This window comes from Cervus canadensis, chromosome 6, assembly GCF_019320065.1.
Source record: "Cervus canadensis isolate Bull #8, Minnesota chromosome 6, ASM1932006v1, whole genome shotgun sequence".
NCBI classification, from domain to species: domain Eukaryota; kingdom Metazoa; phylum Chordata; class Mammalia; order Artiodactyla; family Cervidae; genus Cervus; species Cervus canadensis.
This window is the reverse complement of record NC_057391.1, coordinates 10,341,249-10,358,767: the sequence shown is the minus strand read 5'-3', so window position 1 is coordinate 10,358,767 and position 17,519 is coordinate 10,341,249. Positions and strand designations below refer to the sequence as shown.

At 46.2% G+C, this 17,519-nt stretch overlaps 1 long non-coding RNA gene across 1 annotated transcript; it reads left to right on the top strand.

The window, feature by feature from the left end:
• The first annotated feature begins 2,342 nt into the window (after positions 1 to 2,342).
• On the top strand, positions 2,343 to 17,104 carry LOC122443025. The gene is made up of 3 exons (XR_006269877.1): positions 2,343 to 5,312; positions 15,870 to 15,949; positions 16,532 to 17,104. It is a non-coding gene; the product is annotated as an uncharacterized LOC122443025 (long non-coding RNA).
• The last annotated feature ends 415 nt before the right edge of the window (positions 17,105 to 17,519 follow it).

Here is a 17,519-nt window from a genome sequence, read left to right as displayed (position 1 = left end):
TCTCCAGAAAGCAGGAAGAGAAGGAACATACCTCAACATAATAAAAGCTATATATGACAAACCCACAGCAAACATTATCCTCAGTGGTGAAAAATTGAAAGCATTTCCCCTGAAATCAGGAACAAGACAGGGTGCCCACTCTTACCACTACTATTCAACATAGTTTTGGAAGCTTTGACCACAGCAATCAGAGCAGAAAAAGAAATAAAAGGAATCCAGATAGGAAAGGAAGACGTGAAACTCACTGTTTGCAGATGACATGATCCTCTACATATAAAACCCTAAAGACTCTACCAGAAAATTACTAGAGTGAATCAATGAATACACTAAAGTTGCAGGATATAAAATTAACACACAGAAATCCCTTGCATTCCTATACACTAACAATGAAAAAAAACAGAAAGGGAAATTAACGAAACAATACCATTCACCATTGCAACAAAAAGAATAAAATACTTAGGAGTATATCTACCTAAAGAAATAAAAGACCTATACATAGAAAACTTTAAAACACTGATGAAAGAAATCAAAGAGGACATAAATAGATGGAGAAATATACCGTGTTCATGGATTGGAAGAATCAATATTGTGAAAATGACTATACTACCCAAAGCAATCTATAGATTCAATGCAATCCCTATCAAGCTAGCAACGGTATTTTTCACAGAACTAGAACAAATAATTTCACAATTTGTATGGAAATACAAAAAACCTCGAATAGCCAAAGTAATCTTGAGAAAGAAGAATGGAACTGGAGGAATCAACCTGCCTGACTTCAGACTCTACTACAAAGCCACAGTCATCAAGACAGTATGGTACTGGCACAAAGACAGAAATATAGATCAATGGAACAAAATAGAAAGCCCAGAGATAAATCCACAAACCTATGGACACCTTATCTTCGACAAAGGAGGCAAGGATATACAATGGAAAAAAGACAACCACTTTAACAAGTGGTGCTGGGAAAACTGGTCAACCACTTGTAAAAGAATGAAACTAGAACACTTTCTAACACCATACACAAAAATAAACTCAAAATGGATTAAAGATCTAAATGTAAGACCAGAAACTATAAAACTCCCAGAGGAGAACATAGGCAAAACACTCTCAGACATAAATCACAGCAAGATCCTCTATGACCCACCTCCCAGAATATTGGAAATAAAAGCAAAACTAAACAAATGGGACCTAATGAAACTTAAAAGCTTTTGCACAACAAAGGAAACTATAAGCAAGGTGAAAAGACAGCCTTCAGAATGGGAAAAAATAATAGCAAATGAAGCAACAGACAAAGGATTAATCTCAAAAATATACAAGCAACTCCCGCAGCTCAATTCCAGAAAAATAAATGACCCAAGCAAAAATTGGGCCAAAGATCTAAGCAGACATTTCACCAAAGAAGACATACAGATGGCTAACAAACACATGAAAAGATGCTCAACATCACTCATTATCAGAGAAATGCAAATCAAAACCTCAATGAGGTACCATTACACACCAGTCAGAATGGCTGCTATCCAAAAGTCTACAAGCAACAAATGCTGGAGAGGGTGTGGAGAAAAGGGAACCCTCTTACACTGTTGGTGGGATTGCAAACAAATACAGCCACTATGGAGAACAGTGTGGAGATTCCTTTAAAAACTGGAAATAGAACTGCCATATGACCCAGCAATCCCACTTCTGGGCATACATACTGAGGAAACCAGATCTGAAAGAGACACGTATACCCCAATGTTCATCGCAGCACTGTTTATAATAGCCAGGACATGGAAGCAACCTAGATGCCCATCAGCAGACGAATGGATAAGGAAGCTGTGGTACATATACACCATGGAATATTACTCAGCCATTAAAAAGAATTCATTTGAACCAGTCCTAATGAGATGGATGAAACTGGAGCCCATTATACAGAGTGAAGTAAGCCAGAAAGATAAAGACCAATACAGTATACTAATGCATATATATGGAATTTAAAAAGATGGTAACGATAACTCTATATGCAAAACAGAAAAAGAGACACAGATGTACGGAACAGACTTTTGGACTCTGTGGGAGAAGGCAAGGGTGGGATGTTCAGAGAGAACAGCATTGAAACAAGTATACTATCAAGGGTGAAATAGATCACCAGCCCAGGTTGGATGCATGAGACAAGTGCTCAGGGCTGGTGCACTGGGAAGACCCAGAGGGATTGGATGGGGAGGGAGACAGGAGGAGGGATCGGGATGGGGAACACGTGTAAATCCATGGCTGATTCATGTCAATGTATGGCAAAAACCACTACAATATCGTTAAGTAATTAGCCTCCAACTAATAAAAATAAATGGAAAAAAACAAACAAACAAAAAAGAAATGTCCTAGGGGATGGCAACAGAAAAATATTAAAAACAGAGCAGGTGTTCAAGAAGACAATTTGAATGCATAAGTTTAACTCACACTGTTTAAAAAAATCACATGTAAAGATGTCAACATCACTAAATGTGAGAGAAATGCAAATCAAAACTTCAAGGAGGTGTAACCTCACACCAGCCAGAATGGCCATAGATGGAAACTCTACAAGCAATAAATGCTGCGAGGGTGTAGAGCAAAGGGAACCCTCCTACACTGATGCTGGGAATGGAAATTGGGAGCAGCCACTGTGGAGGACCCTGGGCAGGTTCCTTAGCAATGAAAATGAGAATGAAATTCGGATGCTTCCTAACACCATACACAAAAATAAATTCCAAATATATTAAAGATGAAACTCTCGAGGAAAAGAGCACATGCCTTAACATTAAATGCAGCAAGTTCTTTTTTGATCCACCTTGTAGAATCATGAAAATAAAACAAAAATAAACAAATGGGACCTAATAAACATTAAAAGCATCTGCACAGCAAAGGAAACCATCAGTGAAAGAAAAAGATAACCCTCAGAAAGGAAAAAAATTTCTTGCAAACAAAGATACCTATAGGGAGTTTCTCTTCAACACATACAAACCACTAGCACAGCTCAATATCAAAAAACAAACAACCCAATAAAAAATCAGCCAAAGAATAAATGCACATTTCTCCAAAGAAGTCATAGAGATGACAATAAAGAACATGAAATGATGCTCAGCATCACTAGTTCTTAGAGAAAGGCAAATCGAATGTACAATGAGGTATCCCCTCAGATTGATCAGAATGGCCACATTGGAAGCTATACAAAAGTAAAGTCTGTAGACGGTGTGGAGAAAAGGGAACTCTCCTACACTGTAGGTGGGAATGTCAGTCAGCACACCACTAGGGAGAACATTATGAAGGTTCTTAAAAAACTAAACATGGAAGTCACTGGGTACCCAGTGACCCAGCAATCCCATACCTAGGCGTAGATCCAGAGGAAAGCAAAATTTAAAAAGACACCTGCACCCAACGATCATGGCCCGCACTAGGTACGATAACCAAGCCACAGAAGCAACTTAAGTGTCCAAGGACCGATGAGTGAAGACAGAAGATGGGGTGCATGCACACAGTGCAATGCCACGCAGACAAGGAGGAGGACGAGTTAATGCCGTTTCCAGTTAACAGGAAGCAACTAGAGAGAACCATACTAAGTGAAGTGAGATAGAGAATGCCAAGTATAGGATATTACTGCCTGTGGAATGTAAACGTGGACACAAATAAACTTCTTCACAAAAGAGAAACAGCCTCCTAGACTTAGAAAAGAATCTCAAGTTTACCAAAAAAGAAAGGCGGAGGGACAGGGAGTAATTACTTGGTTCAGATCAGTATATACACCTTAAAACAGATGCTAAAGGGCTCATAATAGTCAAAAGTCCGAGAGGGCTGTAAATGACACCTGCCCTCAAGAAATGTCCTGAGGTAAATCATCGGAAAAAATTCCAAACAGGGCCAACTTTCAGGAAACCAGATTGAAGGGGTAAGTTGTGCTCACAAGATGTAAAATAATAATAAAAGCACATGGAAAGATAGTCCACATCAGTAATTATTAAATCAATGCCAAACAAAACTACGAGGGATCACTTCACACTGGTCACCATGGCCATCATTGAAAAGATCTACAAAGAATAATTACTGCAGAGAATGTACAGGAAATAAAAGCCTCCCACAGTCTTGGTGGAAATGTAAATGGTGAAGTCACGATGGAAAACAGCACAGAGTTTCCTTGAAACACTGAAGATAGAGGTATCATATGATCCTGCAATCCCAGTCCTCAGCTTAGGTGCAGAGAAAAATCACCATTCAAAATGACATGTGCACCTTGATTTTCAGGGCAGCACTATTTACAATAGCCAAGACACAGAATCCGTGAAAATGTCCAATGACTGAAAAATGAAGACTATGTGGTACATCTATACACTGGAATGCTACTCAGCCATTAAACAGGATGAAATAATGATACTGGCAGCAGCTTGGATATATCAAGAAATTATTATACTATAAATACTTTTCAGAGAGAAAAGGACAAATATCCTAAGATATCATGTACAGGTGGAATCTATAAGTTCTTATCAGTGAACTAATTTACAAAATAGACTCACAGACTGAGAAAAATCAACTTATGATTATCAAAGGAAAATTAGAAGGGACAGATAAATCAAGAGTTTGGGATGAAAATATACACACTAATATATATCAAGTTGATAATGAAAAATAACCTACTGAATAGAACTGGAGGCTCTACTGAATAAACTATAATAACATATATGAGGGGAAAGAAGAAAAAGAATAGATATACATCTATGAATAACTGAATCAAGTTCATGTGAAGAGGAAAAGTTAAAATTTTACATAACCTCCTGCTCCTTCTGCCTGTGTAACTCAGCTTGCTCCTTGCAAAGTCTGGATCACGTAGGTCACGTGGTCTCAGAAAGTGGGGACTCACAACACAAGGAACTGGCGCTTATCTCCCTCACCCATGCCCTGCTCTTTGCAATCGCCTAGCCTCTGCAAACCTGCTTAATCATGCCTGTCCGTGTATAAAAACCCTGTAACCAACCCTTTGTTTGGGGCTCAGAGCTTGGAGTGTTAACCCCTCCGGGCCCGACGGGGTAATAAGCCTGATTCTCCAGCTCTCGGAGTGTGGCGCTTCATTTCTCAAGTACCAGTTTCTGCAACATTTCTGGAGGGAGATTCCAACCACGCCGGCCCCTTGAGCTGCTGGACTGGCGGCTCAGCCGCACCAGAGCGGAGGAGCCTGGAGACAAACAAGCAGGTGCGCCCCCGGACGGTATTCCAGGTTCTCTTTTAGACTGGTGTTCTGACTCCAGACAGCTGAGCCCCGACCAGACACATTGGAGGGATGGACCACTCACCAGGGATGGCCATGGGATCAGGTAAGGCCCCAGGGCCAGCCCCAAGTCAGGTCCTACCCCACTGGGTAGAGGAGGAGACTGACCACCTCCTTGGAGCTCCCAGGAAGGGGGGCATCAGATAGGGGCACTGGGGACTCGGGAAGAAGGAGGTATTATGATAACCTCTGAGTGGTTGTGTACGCATGATTCCTAACTGAAGGAAGTGAAAGTGAGCTCCACAGTCCTCGGACTATGGAGCCTGAGAGGGTCCAAAACCTGCGGTTCCATGGCAACCTCATAAGGCTGAAAGGTGGTGCCAGCCTCCGGGGGATTTGATCCCTCCCTGCAAGGCTGATCCAGGTGTGGGGTGTAATACCGACCTGCTAATGCTGAGAGGCGTCACAAATCTCCCTCTGGAGAGCAGCCAGGAGGATGAAAAATGAATGTGAATGAGTGTGCGGCCTGATCCGCTTGCGCCTCAGGCTTGATTGTGTAGCTTCACAGCCTTCGTGGCTACAGAGTGCAAGTGGGCCCTATCTTGCAGTTCTGTGGAGACCTCATACAACTCAAGGTGGTGTCTGCCTCTGGGGGACCCAGTCTCTCCCTGCGAGACAGATCCAGATCAGGGGTTTATACTGATCTGCCAGTGATAAGAGGCACCCAAGTTCCCCCAGGGGATGTGGCCAAGAGGGCACATGAATGGTTTCCTCTTTTGAGAGGGCACCCACCCTTGTCTCTGCAAACCCTTGTTTGACTCAGGGCGGGGTACACAGGGAGGGAAAAATTATTGGTTACTGGTTATTCTTTTATCAACTGACTCCTTGAGCTGACATCTAAGAGATTAGGTTTTCCTCAAAACCCTGCCAGGTAGATTACATTTGTCAACATGGATGGAAGTTCCCTAAGCCAGAAGTCCCTCTAAGCCGACAGTTTTATATTGCATGATAAAGAAATTTAAGAAGGGCTTTGCAGGAGATTACAGAGTCAAGATGACCCCCAGGAAGCCTCATAACTTACGTGAGCTCAGTTGGCCATCCTCTGATGTTGGATGGCTGCCAGAGGACACTCTTGACATTCCCACTGTCCAAACAGTGCACCAGGTATTCACTGGGTCCCCAGGACCTCCAGATCAGTTTCCATACATAGACTCTGGATTTCTAATAGCACAGACTGCCCCCATGGGCAAGATTTTGCACAAACAGACAGGGCCCAAACAGTCAGAAAAAAGAAAGTAGAAGGGAAAAAAACCTATATTCCAGGGAGATCCAGTGGAAGACCAACTGCTGCCTCTGCCATACGTTCCCCTGACTCCACAAGCCCCGGCACTGCCAGTGCTGGACCCATTGCCAGACAGTCTACCATCCCCACCCCCCTGGTGTCCCCCACACCACCTCATGAGCAAGACTCCAGCCCCGAGCCAGGAGGGAAGCGGCTCCGCTCAGCCAGTCTAACCAGCTGGCCATGGCCCGTCAGGTGCCACTGCGAGAAACTCAAGGTCCTCAACAAGTGAACGAGGCTGGCTTAGTCCAGCCTGGTCACTCCACCCTCTATTATCAGCCCTTCAGCACTTCTGATCTCCTAAACTGGAAACACCATGGCCCAGAGTACTCTAATAAGCCACAGGCTATGACTGACCTCCTAGAGTCCATTTTCCACACGGATCAGCCTACCTGGGATGACTGTCGCCAGCTCCTTATGTCTCTCTTCACCACTGAGGAAAGGTAACTCATCTCAATGGAAGCCCAAAAACAGCTCCGAGGACAAGACCCCCCAGAGGTCTTAGATGTGGAAGGATGAGTACGAGAAGCTATGTCAGAGATGAGACCTAATTGGGATTTCAATACCAGAGAAGGACAAGAAACCCTGAGTCGCTACCATGATGCCCTTCTATATGGACTTCGAGTGGGAGCCAAAAAGCCCACCAATATGTCCAAAATTACAACAATCCAAAAACCAGATAAGACTCCCACTAGTTTCTGTGAAAGACTATGTGAAATGTTCTGGATATACACCCCGTTCAACCCTGAGAAACCCAAAAATCAACGGATGATTAACGCTGCCTTTGTGGCTCAATCCTCTGCAGACATCCAACGACAGCTCCAAAAGCTGGAAGGCTTTGCTGGGGTGAATGCCACACAGCTCCTGGAGGCAGCAAGCAAGATGTCGTGAACCAAGGCCGTGAAACCCAGTGAACAGCAGATAAAAAAATGAAACAGAAATCAGCCCAGCCAGCAGCGGCACTGAGGAGCTCAGATCCAGCGAGACAGACCGTTCCTTCGTGGAAAGGGGAAGCTAAGCAGAGACCACCACCACACCACGACCAGTGTGTCTACTGCAGAGAGACCAGACTGGAGGAATGAGTGCCGTCATCACAGAGGGACGTCTGCAGGGTCGAAGAAGTTCAGCCACCCAGCAAAGAAAGGTACCAACCTGAGCTGGCTGTCCAAAACCTTATCACCTGGCCAGAGCAGAATCAGACTAGGGAAGACCAGGCTCCCTGATCCTGGGTCCCCAGGAGCCCACGGTCACGATGAAAGTAGTGGCCAATCAATGACTTGTGTGGTGGATACCGGAGCCGAACACTCCCTGGTACCCACACCTGTGGCCCCCTCACAGGCTGAACAGCAGCTATTGGGGCCACAGGAGACGTGGCAGCCCGCTCATTTTGCAAAGCCTGTTCGTGTCAGCTAGGGGGCCATCTGGGGACTCATCAATTTCCCTACTTACTGGAATGCCCCATCCCCCTGCTGGGTAGAGGCTTACTGACAAAGCTGGGGGCACAAATCACCTTTGCCCCTGGGAAGCCTGCGAGCCTCACCCTGGGGAACCAATCAGCTCTGACGATGGCCATGACGGTGCCCAGGGAAGATGAATGGCATCTCTATTCCTCAGGGAGGGAACAAATATGTCAGGAAGCATTTAACAAGAGGCTTCCTGTGTGCTGGTTTGGATCTTTCAGGAACCCTCTGGCCCTCATTAATTCCTGAATATTCAGGAATTAAGAGGAGAGGCATGCCTTTCCCAGGGCTGAGGAATCCAGGCATTTCTCACTACGGTGATATGTACCCTCTTCCTTTTTATGAACCATACGGTAAAAAGTGATTGTTTGCAACTCTCTTTTGATAGGGATCATCTTATGTTTTGTATATCTGGAATTTTAATCTTTGCTGAGAATAACTACCTTGTAAGACAGTATATATGCCCACACCATGTTGATTAAAACACCTTTGCTCCATCAGAGCTTGGGTCCCCGTGTCTTTCTTTCTTTCTTTCCTTCTCTCTCTCTCTTTCAGGCTAATTTCTTGGAGCACGGAGGCCCGCTGAGCTCCCTTTCCTGCCCGGGCTTCTAAGACGCTCTCAGGAAGGCGCACTGTGCCCTCACCCCCTCGAGAGGGCGCCCGGTGCCCACATGCTGCAGTGTGAGCTCTGAGAATGGGGCTCTATTGGCTCTCCGCGTAAACCAAGGGTATCAGCCTCTTTCTCTCTGTTACTTTCTTGTCATTGATTCCAGACCACCAGGTTTTGGCCCATTAAAGGACCAACACAAATAAATCCCCCCAGACTGCTAAAAAAATTCCCTGATGTCTGGACAGATAAGAGGCCCCCAGGCTTGGCCAAAACCCATGCCCTCATTGTAGTGAACCTCAGGCCAGGAGCCAGAAACAATATATCCAGTACCACGGGAGGCTCGCCTGGGAATTCGGGACCACATCCAGTGTCTACGAGATGCTGAGATCCTAATCAAATGTCAGTATCCCTGGAACACTCTGCTCTTGCCAGTCAAAAAGTCTGGAGGGAATGACTACTGCCCTGTCCAGGACCTCCACGCCGTCAGCAGTGCAGTGATCAACATCCATCCAGTGGTCCCAAATCCCTACACTCTTCCTGAGTCTCTTACCCGCTCAGGCAAACTGGTTCACCTGCCTCGATCTCAAGGAAGCATTCTTCTGCCTCTGGCTGTCACCAGCCAGCCATCCCTTCTTTGCCTTTGAATGGGAAGACACACACACTGGGAGAAAGACACAGCTGACTTGGACCCGACTGCCACAAGGCTTCAAAAACTCACCTACCCTGTTTGGTGAAGCTCTGGCCATGGACTTTGCCACCTTTCCTGGAGAAACCTTCAACTGCACCCTACTCCAATACGTGGATGACCTGTTGCTAGCCAGTCCTGCCCACGGGGACAGCTGGAGAGACACCAGAGCCCTGTCGGCTCTACTCTCCACCACGGGGTACAAGGTGTTATGGAAAAAGGCTCAGATCTGCAGACAGGAGGTCAAGTACCTGGGGTCTGTCATCTCAAAAGGGCATCGGGCACTCGGACATGAGAGGAAGCAATCCATCTGTTCAATACCTCGGCCGAACACCAACAAAGAAGTCCATGAGTTCCTCCGGGCTGCTGGATTCTGCTGGATCTGGATACCGGGTTTCTCTGAAATTGCCAAGCCTTTGTTTAAAGCCACAGCAGGGTCTGGTAAGGACCCCCTAGAGTGGGGAGCTGAACAGGAAAAGGCCTTCAAGGAGATAAAGACACTCTTGACCAGCACTCCAACATTAGGGCTGCCAGATGTGACACGGGACTTTAACCTCTTTGTACGTGAAAAAAAAAAAATCACACCGCACTGGGGGTCCTCATACAAACAGTTGGGCCACGGCAGCACCCGGTCACATACCTGTCCAAATGATGGGATCCAGTGGCCGCGGGGTGGCCGCCATGCCTCCAGGCAGTAGCTGCCACTGTGGTTTTGGTCAGAGAAGCAGATAAGCTCACTCTATGACAAAATATAAACGTAAAGGTTCTCCATGGTGTTACTGCCTTGATGAACAGCCAGGGGCATAAGCGGCTGACCAGCTCCGGGATGATTCACCATCAAGGACTGCTTTGTGAAAACCCATGGGTCCAGCTGGAGACTGTGCGGATGCTGAACCCCGCCACCTTTTTATCTGCGAAAGTGGGACCCGATCATAACTGTGAGGAGGTCATAGATGAAATTTACTCAAGCAGGTTGGACCTGACGGACATTCCCCTCCAGGACCCAGAACTGGAGCTGTTCACTGACGGAAGCGGTTTCATCCATCCGGGCAGCACAAAGCAGGCTCTGCCATATCAACAACTGATGAGGAAGTGAAGGCGGAGGCCTTGCCACAAGAGTGGTCAGCGCAGCGGGCTGAGCTATGGGCACTCGCCCAGGCGCTAAGGCATGCCGAAGGGACACGAGTCAACATCTATACTGATTCAAGGTATGCCTTTGTTACTTTACACGTTCATGGAGCCATTCATAAAGAAAGGGGACTATTGACAACAGGGGGAAAGGAGATTAAAAACAGAAAAGAAATCCTTTAGCTGTTAGAAGCAGTCTGGAAGCCTTCTCAAGTGGCAGTCATCCATTGTAAAGGCCATCACGAGAAATTGATCCAATCAACAAAGGAAACTGGTTCACTGACCAGGCAGCCAAGGAGGCGGCAACCCTACTGAGCCCCACAGTGGGCCCGAGTCAATCTTTAAGGTCCTCTTGATACCAGAATTGCCTCCATCCCTGAGATACACCAAGGAAGAAGATCAATGGGCTCTAAATGAGGGAGGAATAAAAGAAAAGACGGGCTGGTGGAAGCTCCCAGACCAAAGACTCGTCCCCAGCAGTATAGTAGTCCAGCTGGTAAAACAACATCACGAGACAACTCATTTAGGAAAAACTGCACTAGAGAGCTTCCTGAGCTGCTACTATTTTGTTCCTATGCTCCCAAGCCTGTGCACCCAGATCAGCACTAAATGTGTGACTTTTGTGCAAAACAACGCCAGCCAAGGACCAAGACCCAACCCAGGGGTGCAGACAGTAGGGACACTTTCCTTTGAAGGTCTAGAAGAAGACTTTACTGAGATCAACACTATAAGTGTTTACTTGTGGTAGTCAGCACCTCCTCGGGATGGGTTGAAGCCTACCCCACATGCACTGAATGGACAGGAGAAGTGGCCAAGGCCCTACTAAGAGACATAATCCCAAGAGATGGGCTGTCTCTCTCCAAAGGGCCTGACAAGGGTCCAGCTTTTGTGTCTGAGATAATCCAAACTTTATCCAGGACACTGGGAATCAAATGGAAGCTTCACACCACTTACAGGCCGCAGAGCTCAGGGAAAGTTGAATGCATGAGTCAGACCCTCAAGAGTACATTAGCTAAACTCTGCCAGGAGACCGAGTTATCTTGGGTCGACCTGTTACCCCTAGCCTCACTCTGAGCCTGATCCACCCCAAGGTCCTCAGGCTATTCTCCCTTTGAGATCTTATATGGGAGAACACCCCCAGTGATAGGAAAACTCAAGGGAAAGCCCCAAAAACTAGCTGACCTGGAGATGTCCCAACACCTCCAGGCCCTGAGAAAAGTCTTCCACTATATCGCCCAAGAAACCTTACAAAGGACACCCATTCCCTTGGACAAGTGGGTTCATCCCTATCAGCTGAGAGATGAGGTATGGGTTAAAGATTGAAAAAAGGAACCACTTCAGCCAGTTTGAACAGGCTGTCACATGGTCATCCTGGCAATCCCTTCTGCTGTTAAAGTTACAGGCATCATCCCTTGGATCCACCACACCAGAATCAAGTAGGCAGCCGCTCCCTGCGATGAGGACACCTGGAAAGCAGTTCGGGACCCCCAAGATCCCCTCAAGCTCTGGTTCCAAAAACAATGGCCCTCACCCGTGAAAGACGCCGAGCCCTGGTCTAGTCACTCCAGAAGCTGACTAATCAATGCACGGCGGAAGCTTGAGGATTCCTCAGCCTTGCTCCAGCCACAGTCTGGCGGCTGACTGGTTAATGCACAGCGAAAGCCTGAGGACCCGGCTGTCAAAATATCAGTGGATTTTCCTTGTCAACCCTGGCCTCTGTCCCTGTTGGTATTATTGCTCTGCTCTTCACACAGGACTAGCCTCAGTTGCACTCCAGGACTGGGATTTGGGTCAGAAGCTGTGGTTAGCTGTCTGTTATCTCACTGTAGTGAGAAGCCTCATTCTTATTAGATGTCTCATGATCGAGTCTCCCCGCTAACTAAATCGGTCCCAGTCTAGCTGACCCCCCTTCATGACAGGCTCAGTTGCTGTAGCTGTGACAACCCGAAGACGGGGAGAAAACCTCTTGCTGGCGTTCAGTCACCTGTTATGTGCAGGCTGCTTCGCAGCCTTTGGGTGCCCTTGCTCTAACAGATGGTGCTGTTCCTTATCCATCATGCACCTGTCAACATTACGGTCAACCCTTGGAAAATCGCTTACTTAACCATCAGCGAGAACAATGTATAGATCGCCAATCCTATAGGCTGATCGCCTACTGCCTTCATAACCATGCGATGTATATCCAGGGGCCTGGGTGCCAAAAATGTTTTCCAGTTATGCCCCCCACTGCCACTACCTTTACCCCATCAGAGGATCCAAACCCCGGGCATTGCCATCATGCCCCTGTGCCTCCATCTACCCCCAAATGCCACACCAATGTTACAACCCAGAACAGTTGTCTGTCTGCCAAATAAATGGAAAAACCTACTGGATAGGGACAATAATGCAGACAAGCAAAACCACAGACCAACTTTGCCCTAAAAAATCAGGCTCTACACCATACACAAAAATAAACTCAAAATGGATTAAAGATCTAAATGTAAGACCAGAAACTATAAAACTCCTAGAGGAGAACATAGGCAAAACACTCTCAGACATAAATCACAGCAAGATCCTCTATGACCCACCTCCCAGAATATTGGAAATAAAAGCAAAACTAAACAAATGGGACCTAATGAAACTTAAAAGCTTTTGCACTACAAAGGAAACTATAAGTAAGGTGAAAAGACAGCCCTCAGATTGGGAGAAAATAATAGCAAATGAAGAAACAGACAAAGGATTAATCTCAAAAATATACAAGCAACTCCTGCAGCTCAATTCCAGAAAAATAAATGACCCAATCAAAAAATGGGCCAAAGAACTAAACAGACATTTCTCCAAAGAAGACATACAGATGGCTAACAAACACATGAAAAGATGCTCAACATCACTCACTATCAGAGAAATGCAAGTCAAAACCACAATGAGGTACCATTACACGCCAGTCAGGATGGCTGCTATCCAAAAGTCTATAAGCAATAAATGCTGGAGAGGGTGTGGAGAAAAGGGAACCCTCTTACACTGTTGGTGGGAATGCAAACTAGTACAGCCGCTATGGAGAACAGTGTGAGAGTTCTTAAAAAACTGGAAATAGAACTGCCATATGACCAGCAATCCCACTCTGGGCATACACACTGAGGAAACCAGATCTGAAAGAGACACGTGCACCCCAATGTTCATCGCAAGCACTGTTTATAATAGCCAGGACATGGAAGCAACCTAGATGCCCATCAGCAGATGAATGGGATAAAAGGCTGTGGTACATATACACCAATGGAATATTACTCAGCCATTAAAAAGAATTCATTTGAATCAGTCCTAATGAGATGGATGAAACTGGAGCCCATTATACAGAGTGAAGTAAGCCAGAAAGATAAAGAACATTACAGCATACTAACACATATATATGGAATTTAGAAAGATGGTAACGATAACCCTATATGCAAAACAGAAAAAGAGACACAGAAATACAGAACAGACTTTTGAACTCTGTGGGAGAATGTGAGGGTGGGATATTTCAAAAGAACAGCATGTATACTATCTATGGTGAAACAGATCACCAGCCCAGGTTGGATGCATGAGACAAGTGCTCCAGCCTGGTGCACTGGGAAGACCCAGAGGAATCAGGTGGAGTGGGAGGTGGGAGGGGGGATCGGGATGGGGAATATGTGTAAATCCATGGCTGATTCATATCAATGTATGACAAAACCCACTGAAATGTTGTGAAGTAATTAGCCTCCAACTAATAAAAAAATAAAAAATAAAAAAAAACAAAATAAAAAAAAAAGTTAAAAAAAAAAAGAAAATCAGGCTCTGCCTATTGGCAGTATGACCCAGGTTAGAGTTAATGCCCCCTTAGACCCTCATTTGTACCAGGTTCTCAACACTACTCATTGTCTTCTTAATGACACCAACCCCCAGTTGGCCAGACACCAACCCCCAGTTGGCCAGGGATTGCTGGCTTTGCTTATCCTTAGGAGCTCCGCGGTACTTAGCTACACCAGTACCATTAAATAATGCTATAGCCATGGGAACTCCTATAGATTCTCCCTTACAAGGGCCAGTCTTAAGGACAATTGAATTAACTCAAAAGGCTCCAGAATGCTTTACAAATGATGGAGGAACTGAACCTGTAGGCAATTTAGCCAGGGACAAATGTATTCAAACTTTAAACGGTGAGTGGTCCACTCATCCTCTGACAAACACAATATGGTGCCACCCCCATCAAGGCCTTTACTTTGTTTGCAGGACAGATGCTTACTTATGTCTACCAGTCAATTGGATGGGTATCCGCACCTTAGCTTTCCTCACTCCCCAGATGAATATTGTCCCTAACAACCACACTCTCACCGTACCTCTGGCAGGGCACACACAGTCAACAAGAGCTATCCAGTTTATACCTTTACTAGTTGGTCTGGCCATTGAGAGAGTAGCCAAATCTTAAGTGGCCTTACAGGACCAACTAGACTCTCTGGCTGAGGTGGTTTTGCAGAATAAGAGAGAGCTAGACCTGCTGTCAGCTGAAAGGGGAGGACTCCGCCTCTTCTTGAACAAAGAACGAGGCTTTTATGTAAACCAATCAGGACTAGTCAGGGACAGGGCCCAACAGCTAAGGAAACACATCATGAAAAGGAGAGGGGAAGTAGCAAGTTCCTGGGGTGATCAGAACAATACCTGGAACTGGCATCGTGGCTTCTCCCCTTAGCAGATCCTGTCTTCATGTTCTTTGCGGCCCTCTTGTTTGGCCCTTGTATCCTCAATGCTGTTATCCAGTTCATAACCCAGTTCTCGGATTAAATCCATAAGGTTACAAATGGTAATAGCTCAATATAGTCCCTAAACGATGGGGCTCTGAATGTCCTACCAAAACACGAGATGATGCTTTCCACAACCAGTGATAGAAGCATCAAGAGGGGGGAATGAAGAGGAAAAGTTGAAATTTTACACAGCCTCCTGCTCCTTCTGACTCTAACTCAGCTTCTCCTTGCAAAGTCTGGATCACGTAGGTCACATAGTCTCAGAAAGTGGGGACTCACAATACTAGGAACTGGAGTTTATCTCCCTCACCCTTGTCCTGCTCTTTGCAATTGCCCAGCCCCTGCAAACCCGCTTAATCATGCCTGTCCGTGTATAAAAACTCTGTAACCCCTTTGTTCAGGGCTCAGAGCTTGGAGTGTTAACTCCTCTGGGTCCACTGGCATAATAAACCTGAGTTTTCCAACTCTCCCAAGTATGGTGCTTAGTTTCTTGAGTACTGATTTCTGTAACACATGGACACCTAAAACAAACAAAACATTGGAAATAAACTCTGCCCCAATATAAAATAACAATAAATTACAAATTAAATTCCATGAACTCGGTCTAGAGGAAGCCAGACAGTGGTGACCCTATGAGTTAGATATACGATATGCTATGATATTAATATATGACACCACCAAAGGTTTTCTTTCACTCAGCAGAATGCAGAGCAGCGACCCACTCAAAGGTGCCTGACCTCATGTGAAAATGACAATATGAAGAGAAGAATAAAGGACTGCAGGTAGGACTGCAGGTTAATCAGGGCAACATCCTCAATTCAGATGTTGGAAATCTCAGAGGGGACAAGGCACATGTATGTCAAGAGCACATATGGGGTCTCCAGGTACAGGACCCGGCCCATGTGGATGGGGTGAGACCCACACAGTCCCCAGCCCCTGAAACTGGGCTCCCATGTCCAGTTTCCAGGGTGACCACCCCCAGACCCTGGACCTGGTGTCACACATCCACAGTCTCCAGGGTGACCCCCTCCAGACCCTGCACCTGGGGTCACATGTCCACAGTCTCCAGGGTGACCACCCCCTCCCAGACCCTACACCTTTGGTGGCAAGACCCTTGGTTAGGACACCAGGTCTCTGCTGGTTGGGCCCCTTCAGTGGAAACGAGTGAGTTCCTGTAATCTCCTGGCCTGGCAGACAGAACTATCGGGTCAGTCTCCTTCCCCCACACTTGTCCCATAGAAGTCCTCCTCTTTTCCCTTCAGTTCTATGTGATGTTAACTGGTTTTACAGTTGTCATGATAAAGACAGCTACTTGAAAACACTACCTTGGTGCTGACAGCCTCCGTCTTTTTTGTCCTGCTGAGGTATTGTGAAAACACACCAGACGCTGGGCTGGAAGACGAGAGGCACGTCTGGTCTCTGCTGAGTACAGACGCTCTACTGGAAGGAGATCACAGCAGCAACCTCACCTGCTGCCCATTGGCCTTTTGCCTGATCCATGTGCTCTGCAATCAATTGCCCAGATAAACCTGCTCCCTTCTTGCCAAGCTCGTGCTGCTGAATTGGAATAATTACCAGGTAGCTCACCTGAGGAGTCTCCAGGAGCCCTATGGACTGGGAATTTTGCAGGGGTAAAGAGGGAATAGGCACAGGCCTGTGTAAAATGATACTGTAAAGCATTAATTCCTAAACACAGGTCAAGTGAAGCTCACATGTATTCTTCCCTTTTTCTTGGCTTTGAGTGTATGGTCTCCCTCTGCACATGATTCTGATCCACACAGATCGAGTGAGATTCACACAGACCCCAGATCCCCCTACCTGGGGTTACACATTCCTTGGTCAGGACACCATGGCTGTGATCGGCAGGCCCCCAAAGTACAAACAAGCCAGATCCATGTAGTCAAAGCTACGGTTTTTCCAGAAGTCATGTATGGATGTGAGAGCTGGACCATAAAGAAGGCTGAGCACTGAAGAATTGATGCTTTTGAACTGTGGTGCTGGAGAAGATTCTTAAGAGACCTTGGACAGCAAGATCAAACCAGTCAATCCTAAAGGAAATCAACTGTGAATATTTATTGGAAGGACTGATGCTGAAGCTGAAGCTCCAATACTTTGGCCACTTGATGGGAAAAGCTGACTCATTGGAAAAAAAACCCTGATGCTAGGAAGGATTGAAGGCAGGAGGAGAAGGGGACAACAGAGGATGAGATGGCTGGATGGCATCACTGACTCAACAGATGTGAGCTTGAGCAAACACTGGAGATAGAGGAGGACAGGGAAGCCTGGCGTGCTGCAGTCCATGGGGTCACAAAGAGTTGGACACGACTGAGAGACTGAACAGCGCCAGGCAGC